This window comes from Nicotiana tomentosiformis, chromosome 5, assembly GCF_000390325.3.
Source record: "Nicotiana tomentosiformis chromosome 5, ASM39032v3, whole genome shotgun sequence".
In the NCBI taxonomy this organism is placed as follows: domain Eukaryota; kingdom Viridiplantae; phylum Streptophyta; class Magnoliopsida; order Solanales; family Solanaceae; genus Nicotiana; species Nicotiana tomentosiformis.
In genome coordinates, this window is record NC_090816.1 from 48,770,682 (window position 1) to 48,782,454 (window position 11,773).

The window sequence follows — 11,773 nt, forward strand, 5'->3', positions numbered from 1 at the left end:
AGGTAATTTTTTTATGTTTTAAACACTCTATCAAGATATGTGTACAAATCCTCCTACGTGTTTCTATCAAGACAAGATGTGACTAAGATGAAAAGAATTGAAAGGTGAATGAATCCAATTTTTGGTTTTGGGGTCCAAATCATAAGCTACTTTTGTTCCTTTCATCCCATATGTTTTAAACTTTACTGAGTATTTGTTGTTTGTCAAATTTATATTTCTCGGGCAGTATTTTTCTGCGTGTAATCAAAGTGACGGTACAAAACAGGCCAGCCTTTCACTTTTACGCACGGATTTTCTTGTCTTATATATTTTTTTCTCTCATGACTTCTTGTTTAGAGTTGAGTATATTATTAATGTTATAAGGAGGTAGGCTACACGTATCCCCTTCTTCATGCATTGATGAAGACCAGCAAACACATTTTGGATGTAATACGAAAGATACCTAGTTATACATAAAGTTTCTTGTTTGTGAAATTTATTCACGGTCACAACTCATGAGGAGAAAGAAGGAGTCGAGTAGGAACATAAATTTATTGGAAGTTACAACCCTCTGAAGCTCAAATATAACAACACATGCTTTCTCTTGTTTTGTTAGTCACTAGAAGTTTAAGACAGTTGGTCTCATTATAATATTGAATATTATTTATACTTCAAAAGTATGTGACATACAAAAATAAGAAGGCGTTCTTTTGAACTTTGTTTATTTTGAGTTGTGCATAAATATTATTATATGTGTACGTTTATAGCTAAATCTTGTAATCTCTTCAGATTGTTAACATTCAATTATGGGAGAACGACATAATGCTAAGTGGGACGAATATACACATATTAAATTCATTGAATTGTGTGAGCAAGAAGTTAGAAAAGGAAATAGGCCAAATACTTACTTGTCTAAAGATGGATGGAAGAATATGGTAAATGAGTTCAATAAGAAGACGGGACTAGAATATACTAGAAAACAAATAAAAAATCATTGGGATCACATGAAAGCAGAGTGGACTCTTTTTAAGCAGTTGATGAGAGGTGAGACAGGTTTAGGATGGGATCCAAAAAGAAAAATAATTATTGCAGATGATGATTGATGGGAGCAAAAAATTAAGGTACATTCCTTGCCCTTTTCTATAATTATTTCATAACTCTATTAATTGTTAGTTTCATTTGTATGCTTAGAGTAATTTTAAATTCTTTTTTACAGGAGAATTCTAAATACAAAAAATTTAGGAACAAAGACCTTTCGCTGATATGGTTTCGTTACGATGCTTTATTTATTGATATCATTGCCACCGCAGAGAGAGCACGTGCAGCAAATCAAGAACAAGAGTCGGAAGTTGGGTTAGATCAAGATGATGATGGAACAAATGATGTTTATGATAATGACATAGAACAATGGAATGATGAAAGAAGCGATCAAAGTCATGACTTGCAGAATATGGATTCAATTACGTTTCCTGAGCCATCGCTTAGAAAGCGAAAGTCAATAGATGGCAGTGGCAGTAGCAGTCAAGTGAAAAAGCGCAAGACAAAAAATAATTCATTGTCACTAAAAGAGGAGATACACTCCCTTATTGAGTTCATATCTAACAACAACACATCTAAGTCTTCAGAGCCCACCATTGAGAAGTGCATGGATATTTTAGAAAATATTCCTGGTATTCTTGAAGGGAGTGATATTTTTAATTGTGCTGTGAACTTGTTGACACAGAAAGAGATGTGACATATATTTTTGAAGTTGTCTACCGATGAAGCTAGGAAATCTTGGTTGGAGTACAACCACCGACGATCCTTCGTGCCGAATAATTCATCTAATCCAATCTGAGAAGTTGTTGATGATGCCTTACCCATATTATATTAGCATTAGACGTTTTAACTTGTCCTTTAAAGTATATGCAGAAGGTTACATTTTCTTAATGTTTTGTTTCATGTTTATACATAATGGTGGTTTAATCATTTCTTGTTTAGACATTACGTGTTTTATTTTAATAGATGACTATACTATCAACTTTGAAGTTAACATTTGTCATTTTTAATTCGTAACAGTTTGTATGTCTGTTTCATTTCAGTTTAATGGAATGCTGGAATAATAACTTGTTAAATGACGAAAATGAAGAAGAGGAAACTCAAGAAAATAAGGAACGGATGGCACTATGTCGAATAGCATGTAAGAGATATTGATATATTATGAGAAATACATTTGTAAGGAATCATGTCGTACATCTAAACGCATTGGGAATATATTTATCCAAGAGATATTACATGAAAATGAGACTCGGAATTTTAGATTGAGGAAGTCAGTGTTTCTTGATTTAAGTAAAGATCTAACTGATAAATATGGTCTTAAACCCACGCGTGGGATGTCTGTCTATGAAGAGTTAGGGATGTTCTTGATGATTTGTGCACATGGTGCCGGAAATCGATTGGTACAAGAGATTTTTCAACATTTAGGAGAAACAATTCATAGGCATTTTCATAGTGTTCTAAAGGCCATTGGTAAGCTTGCAAGAGACATAATTCAACCACATCCAAGTTATAATGATGGTGTAGGAGATCACAAGCCATGTAATCAACGATATCTCCCTTTCTTTAAAGTAAGTGACATATTTAATAATTATATTATTATATTTTTATATTTTAACTCAAAAAATTACCTAGTGTAAACTTATATTTAGTTTATGCATGTATATATTTTTAGGATTGTATTGGAGCACTTGATGACACACATGTGAAAGCAAGATTGCCTCAAGGTCAAGAGATACCATATATTGGGCGTAAAGGTTATCCAACTCAAAATATTCTTGCTGTTGTCGACTTTAATATGTGTTTTACATTTGCATGGGTTGGGTGGGAAGGAGCAGCTCATGATAACCGTATATTTGGTGAGGCACTTCGTAGACCCGAACTGAATTTTTCACATCCATCCGGGGACAAATATTATCTTGTTGATGCAGGATATTCACACATAAAGGGATATATGGCTCCATATAAAGGGGATAATGTGAGATACCATCTTGCAGAATTTCGTCGAGGTACGACACGACAATTGCGAGCACCAAATGGACATAAAGAAATGTTCAATTATTTGCATTCTTCTTGCAGAAACATTGTAGAGCGAACATTTGGGGTATGGAAAGCAAGGTGGTCTATTTTGCGAGATATGCCTTTTTATCATATTGACACTCAAAGAGATATCGTATTGGCTACAATGGCGATTCACAATTACATTAGAAAGAAATGTAAGGTGGATAATGCATTCCAAGAAGCTGAGAATGAGAGATATGTGCCACGTGTTGATCCTGATATTGAAAGATCCACAAGAGTCAACGTTGCAGATAAAGAAAATGTAGAAAATCAAGGAGATAATAATATTTGGATGGCAATTCGTGATCTGATTGCTCAAGATATTTATGACAGTTGAATGTTTATTCTTATTTATTACAAACAATACATATTAAGTGCTTGTTTCTTCTCTACAAACACTGTGTGCATTATTTAAGGTTTTCTTCTTAACTTTTGTTAATTTATACTCCACCCCTTCTAATTTATGATTGTATACTTATCATAACATAAATTATATTTACAAAAAAGATATTATCTAATCATTTTTATAATTAAAATAACATGATAAATAGGTAGAATCTATGTAGAATCTAAAATTTTGAAGAAAATAACGTTTTTAGTAGTGTAAATTGTTATAAGGTCATTTAAGTCATTTTAACATAAAAAGAGCTTATCAGCACTTTTTAATCTAACAGTTTCAGCTGCTTATTATTAGTTTAATCACTTTTATTCAAATATGTAACTGCTTATTTTTTAAATCAGTTTCAGCACTTAAAAGTGCTTTTCAGCACCTAATGCTTATCAGCTACTCTAAATCAGCTAAGCCAAACGGGCTATTAGACTGACATCCAGTAGGATGGATTGAGCCAATTAGGCCATTTCTTAAGAATTTGAGTTCGGCTTTCTGGAAATGTAATTGGTTCGTTTTTTTCCTTAGCTTTCAGGAAATTGGAACCACATGCATGGCTATCTTCTCTGCAATTGCTGCTTTCCTCTGCTTCTGCACTTTGTCAAATTATGCCATGACCATACTAAGCTATCACCTTCAGTATAACTCTTTGCTACTAAAATCATAGTAGTTTTTTTATATGTTAGTTGGGTGACTCGATCCCCCAACAAGTTATGTTGAACGCTGATTTATTGGTTTGTGTGGTGATATGCAGTCAGAATCCCGGGTCTTTTTATTAATTTGTTTAACAATACATCGTCCCTCCAAAGGTTGGTGCTATGGCAATTATCTGTACATTTTAAGAAAAAAATATGAACCTAAAGTTAAAAACTTCTTAGTGACGGCATAATTTGCTATGTAACCCACGTTACATTTTTGTAATGGTTATAACTTATAACTATTCTCACTTTTAACTTTTACGTTGAGAATGCAATAGAAGTGATGAAAATTCAAGAGTCAAGATGAATAAGTGAGGAGATTCTGTGTGCGCTGTTGGATTGCGTGGCGTTTTACATGTCTTAGCGAGGTGTAAGTCTCGGGGCACGGGCGTAAGTTTCATGGATATTTAATTTTTAATATTTTATAAAATAATATAATTACATTAAATATTTATAAACAGGTAAAATTGCATACAAATCGAAGAAAATTATAAATATGTGAAATATATATATATATATATATATATATATATATATATATATATATATATATATATATATATATATATATATATATATATATATAGATGTGCTCCATCCCATACAAAAAAACTAGTCAAAACAATCTATTATGTGCTACTTACAAGCACAAGTAACCTGAGTCCAAAAGAATAAAGTTTTATACATAGAGGAATAAAAAGGATGACTAACCTGCAATTTGAACTTTGAACTTGCTGTTATGAAGGAGAATGAAGTTCTCTTTGTATTTGCTAAAAGAAATTGAATATTCGTTGCTTTTTGAAAATATTAGCACACTAACGGGCAAGATAACGAATTGGGAAAGACCATAAATTAGGGCTTCAATCAATAAAAAAAGGTCTTGACTTTTAAATTTAATACATTTTAGTTCTTTTTTAAAACTTTTGAGTAATTACAAGCTGACTTTTGAGAATTTGGGTATTATAAGGACTTATTCAACAAATTTTGTTTCAATTTGAAAAAGTTTCTGGGCTTACGCCTCACTCCAAAAACGCGCCTCAAACGCCCGGGCGTACGCCTCTTGAGAATTTTGCCCCATACCATCGCCTCGGGGCATTTTTGGTGCGCCTCACATTAGGGCTCGCCCCGAAAATGCCTTTTAAAACACTGCGAGATACTCCCTCTGTTCCAATTTATGATGATGTTTGATTAGGTACAGAGTTTGAGAAAGAAAGATTTTTAAAATTTATAGTCTAAAATAAGCCATAAATATTTGTGCGGTTATATATTATTTCCTTAAGAGCAAAATAGATATTTAAAAGATAAATTATTATACTAAATATAGAAAGATATTATTCTTTTTAGTACAAAATAAAAGAAAAAAGTATCAAATAATTTAGGACGGATGAAGTATAAATAAGAGGAAAAAACAATTTTAATTTGAGATGAAATTTCGAGCAAAGCTATCCAATCCTTTTGGGATCCTTCTTTCTTGGTTTGTCTAGGCATTTAAAATTTGTTAAATTTAAATTCATATAATAATTTGGACTATATTATAAATTCAAAATATATTAGTCCAAATAAATTCATTGGGCTAATATAATTGAATTAATTATATAAGTCTAATATACATGGATCTAATAGATAAGTCCAAGTCCATTGGGCTAGCCCATTTAGTTGGGCTAGAAGTGATGAACCCACTTCATTAAGTCCAAGACGTCATCTTCCTAGAGGCCCAATTTGATGCCACATGTCAAATGACGTGGCCTGCTAAGTCAAACAGAAAATCCAAGGATCATGCCACGTGTCAAAATGACAAGGCATGGTAAGTCAAATTAAAAGGTCAATAAAAGGAGCTGCATGTACACGTGACATGCTCTGGCCAATCAAATGCAGCCTTGTCACTGCTTCAATCTGATTGTCATTATTCAAGTCAACCAATCAAATCAAAGGAAAAAAGTTTATCTTCATCACACCTCTTCCCTCCCATAACTATAAATGGGGGTCCTTATAACTCGGAAAGAACACAAGAAATCATAACAAAAAGCAAGAGATAGCTCGTGGATCAAACGTTGCAAATTTCTCTACAAGCTTCAAGTTTCAACCAATCAAGTTCAAGTTCAAGATCAAGAACAAAATCAAATATAAGGTGATCAAGATCAAGATTACTTGTTCTTAACATAATCAGTGTTGCCTTTGTGAGAGATGTCAGTGTTGATACTCCTACCGTTGAGTAAGTTCCATTAGTATGTATTTTCGGCATATCTTCCGGGCATGCCGCCCGATAGGGATATTGATTTTGGTATTGACTTGTTACCGGGCACTCAGCCCATTTCTATTCCACTATATCATATGGGCCAACAGAGTTGAAGGAGTTAAAGGAGCAGTTGCAAGAGTTGCTTGATAAAGGTTTCATTTGGCCTAGTGTGTCATCTTGGGGTGCTCCGGTTCTATCTGAGAAGAAAAAAGATGGTTCTATCCACATGTGTATTGACCATCGACAATTGAACATGGTTACAATGAAGAACAGATATCCATTGCCACGTATTGATGACTTATTTGATCAACTACGGGGTGCTAAAGTGTTCTCAAAGATTGATTTGCAATCAGGGTATCATCAGCTGAAGATTCAGGATCCGGATATTCCAAAGACTACCTTTAGGACTCGGTATGGTCACTACGAGTTCCTTGTGATGTCATTTGGGCTGACCAACGCCCCAACAACATTCATGCACTTGATGAACAATGTATTCCATCCCTATCTTGATTCATTCGTCATTATGTTTATTGACGACATCTTGGTGTACTCCTGGAGTCGGGAGGATCACGAGCAGCACCTGAGGATCGTGCTCCAGACCTTGAGAGAAAAGAAGTTGTATGCAAAATTTTCAAAGTATGAATTCTAGCTTGATTCGGTGGCATTTTTGGGTCATGTGGTATCGAGTGAGGGGATCAAGGTAGATCCGAAGAAGATTAAAGCAATGTAGAGTTGGCCCAGACTATCTTCAGCTACTGAGATTCAGAGTTTTCTTAGTTTGGCCGGGTATTACCGCCGTTTCATAGAGGGTTTCTCATATATTGCTGCACCTATGATCAGATTGACCCAGAAGGGTGCTCCTTTCAGATGGACTGAGGAGTGTGAGGAGAGCTTTCAAAAGCTCAAGACTACTCTAACTACAACCCTAGTGTTGGTGTTGCCTATGAGTTCGGGGTCTTACACTGTGTACTGTGATGCGTTACGTGTTGGCCTTGGCACGGTGTTGATGCAAGACAGTAGGGTGATTGCCTATACGTCTAGACAACTGAAGGTTCATGAGAAGAATTATCATGTCCACGACCTGGAATTAGCAACTATTGTTCATGCCTTGAAGATTTGGTGGCACTATTTGTACGGTGTCCCTTAAGAGGTGTATACCGACCACCGGAGCCTACAACATCTGTTCAAACAGAAGGATCTTAACCTGCGGTAGTGGAGATGGTTAGAGTTGCTTAAGGACTATGATATCACCATTCTATATCATACTGGGAAGGCCAATGTGGTGGCCGATTCCTTGAGTCAAAAGGCGGAGAGTTTGGGCAATTTATCATATCTACCGGCAGCCGAGAGGCTATTAGCATTAGATGTTCAGGAGTTGGCCAACCAGTTTGTTAGATTGGATGTTTCAGAGCCGAGTCGGGTTCTGGCGTGCGTGGTTTCTCGGTCTTCTCTATATGATCGCATCAGAGAGCGTCAGTATGACGACCCCTATTTTCTTGTCCTTAAGGACACGGTACATCACGACAATGCCAAGGACGTTTCTATCGGAGATGACGGTGTGTTATGGATTTAGGGCCGATTATGTGTGCCTAATGTGGATGGATTACGTGAGTTGATTCTTCAGGAGGCCCACAGTTCGCGGTACTCCATTCATCTGGGTGCCTCTAAGATGTACCAGAATTTGAGGCAACACTATTGGTGGAGGAGAATGAAGAAAGACATAGTGGAGTATGTAGCTTGGTGCCTAAATTATCAACATGTGAAGTATGAACACCAGAGGCTAGGTGGGTTGCTTCAGAGACTTGAGATTCCCGAGTGGAAATAAGAGCGAGTTACCATGGACTTCGTTGTTGGGCTCCCACGGACTCAAAAGAAATTTGATGCAGTATGGGTGATTGTGGATAGGTTGACCGAGTCAGCTCATTTTATTCCGGTGGTGACTACCTATTCTTCAGATCAGCTAGCTCAGGTCTATATTCGCGAGATTGTCCGACTTCATGGCGTACCGGTATCCATCATCTCTGACCGGGGCACGTAGTTTACATCGCACTTCTGGAGAGCCGTACAACGTGAGTTAGGCACACAAGTTGAGTTGAGTACATCATTCCACCCCTATTCGGACGGACAGTCCCAGCGCACCATTCAGATATTGGAGGATATGCTTCGTGCTTGCGTTATGGATTTTAGGGGCTTTTAAGATCAATTCTTGCCGCTTGCAGAGTTTACCTAGAACAACAACTACCAATCGAGTATTCAGATAGCTCCTTATGAGGCCCTATATGGGATACGGTGTTGTTCCCCAGTTGGTTGGGTTGAGCCGGAGAGGCTAAGTTATTAGGATCAGATCTGGTTCGAGATGCCTTAGAGAAGGTCAAGTTGATCCAGGATCGGCTTCGTACAACCCAATCTAGACAGAAGAGTTATGTGGATCGGAAAGTTCATGATTTTGCATTCATGGTTGGAGAACGAGCCTTGCTCCGGGTTTCACCTATGAAGGGTGTGATGAGGTTCGGGAAGAAGAGCAAGTTGAGCCCTACGTATATCAGACCTTTTGAGATTCTTGAGAGGATTGGTGAGGTGGCCTACAAGCTTGCATTGCCACCTAGTCTATCTGCAGTTCATCCGATGTTTCATGTTTTTATGCTCCGAAAGTATCACAATGATCCGTACTATGTGTTAGATTTCAGCTCAGTCCAATTAGACAAAGATTTGTCTTATGTTGAGGAGTCGGTGGCCACCTTGGATAGACATGTCCAAAAGTTGAGGTCAAAGAGCATTGCATCAGTAAATGTTCAGTGAATAGGTCAACCAGTCGAGGAGGCAACTTGCGAGACCGAGCATGATACCCATAGCCGTTATTCTCATCTTTTCATCACTTCAGGTACGTCTCTATACTCGTTCGAGGATGAACGTTTGTTTAAGAGGAAAAGGATATAACATCCCAGCCGGTCATTTAAAGTATTTTAGCCCCGCTCCCCTATTTATCGCCTCCTGTATGTTATATTGTGGTTATGTGACTTGCAGGGGTGGTTGGTTTTGGTTTCGGGTGAGTTTTGAAGTGAAACGAGACACGTAGTCCTAAAGTTGGAAGCTTAAGCTGAGAGAGTTGACCGGAATTTGACATTTATGTAGACGACTCCGAAAAGGAGTTTTGACGGTTCCGATATCTCCGTATGGTGATTTTTGACTTAGGAGCGTGTCTGGATATTGATTTGGAGGTCCGTAGGTTGTTTCGGCTTTAATTGGAGAAAGTTAGAAAGTTGAATGTTTGGAAGGTTGAGAAGTTTGACCGGGAGTTGACTTAATTGATATCGGGGTCAGATTCCGATTTCGAAAGTTGGAATAGGTGTACAAAATTTGAGGTCAATCGGAGTTGGTTTAGTATGAATCGACGTTAGTTTTGGAAGTCAGATGTTCATGGTTTCAATAGATTTGAATTGGGCTGCGATTCGTAGAATCGATGTTGTTTGATGTGATTTTAGGCCTCGAGTAGATCTGCTATGTATTTTGGAACTTGTTAGTATATTCGGACGGGGTCCCGGGGGCCCCGAGTGTGAATCAGATTGAAATCGGATCATTTTTGGACTTAATGTAATGCTGAAGCTGTTGAGGTTTTGGTGCTATCGCACCTGCGCACTTTGGGACCCAGGTGCGGCACCGTAGAAGCGGCATGTGAGGTGCAGAAGCGAAGGTTGGTCTGGCCAGCGGGGACTGCAAGTATGGTTAGTTATCCGCAGAAGCAGACGCGAAGAAGCGGCTGGCCTCCGCAGATGCGCTTAGGGGTCCGCAGGTGCGATATTTCAGGGGCCTAACTGAGGGCCGCACTTGCGATGGAAATTCTGCAGGAACGGAGTTGCAGATGCGGCTGAGGGCTCGCAGAAGCGAGATTGCCGTGCATAAAAGGGTGAGTTCGAGGGTTTTAATTCATTCTTCATCTTTTGACTTAGAGAGCTCGGTTTAGGTCGATTTTGAGAGGGATTTTCAAGGAATTGATCGGGGTAAGTGATTCTAACTCGGATTGGCTATTATATATGAATTCATCATTGTTTTTATCATTTAATTAGTGTTTCGAGTTAGAAAAATTAGGGAAAGTTATGAAAACTTCACAGACTATATTTGAGGATTTGAAAGGCGATTTGAGGTCGGATTTGAGTAATTTTTGTATGGTTTGATTCGTTATTGAATGGGTGTTCAGATTTTGTAAGTTTGGTCGGGTTCCGAGACGCGGTTCCGGGGTTGACGTTTTCAGTTGACCTTTTGATTTTCTTTAAAGATTGTAACTTTATTATTCAAAATAGTTTTCTATGGTTTGTATTTATGGTATAAAGTTATTTTGGCTAGATTCGAGCCGTTCGGAGTTGGATAATCACGGAAAAGGCTTACTAGTGGATTAAGTTAGCGTGTTTTGAGGTAAGTGTCTTGCCTAACTTTGTGTGAGGAAATTACCCCTTAGGATTGGTATTATTTTGTGTTAATTATGGTATGTGAAAGCCGTGTACGCAAGGTGACGAGTGGGTACACAGACTAAATATGGTAATTGATCGGTTTAAGATATGTAGACTCTTTTCATGCCTTTAATTGTTTTGTCATCACATGTGATACCCATCATCGTTAGTCTATCTTCACATGCTTTATTTGATATTGTTAATACTTATCTCATCCCTTAGTTGTTATTTGCCTTTACATGCTTAGTTGAAGTTATTGTTCTCTCATTTCCTTGTTAACTATTTAATTATTGAGTTACATTACTTAAAGTTATTATTTCTTGGAACATATTATTGTTGAATTTTGGTGTTAAAGTAATAAAGGCCGTGATTTACATTGAGGCAAAGTTGTAAATTGTTGAAATACCATTCTTGTTGAGATATTCACCGTTGGTTGCTATTGTTGAGACTCTTGTACAAATTGTGATTGAGCCATGGGCTATTTATTGTGGAAACATTATTGTTGTTGACTTCTTTGGCAAGTTGTGGTATTGGGCACTTGAGGTATATTTTTGTGATATGTTGTGATATTGATACTCATGCGGTGGTATAAGGATAAGGGGTTGATACACATGCGGTGAGATAAGGTGGCCTTGATGCACATTTTTCTAGTAGGGGAACTACTTGAAGCCACGCGGTAGGATAAGGTGGGCTAAAACACGGGTAGCTATTTCGAAAAAAATGATTTTCCAAAACTAAATGCAAGGCTCCTGCGGTGGTATAAGGAAAGACTATGAATTTTGATTGTGAAACGAGACTACGAGACGGTACCTCGGTAGTTATTCTTGTTGCTATCTTTCATATACATCACTTGTATTTGTCTGCATTGTTTCCTTGGCATTCTTATTAAGTGTTTCTTCCGTGATGCCTTAATTGCCTTAATTTCAGTGTA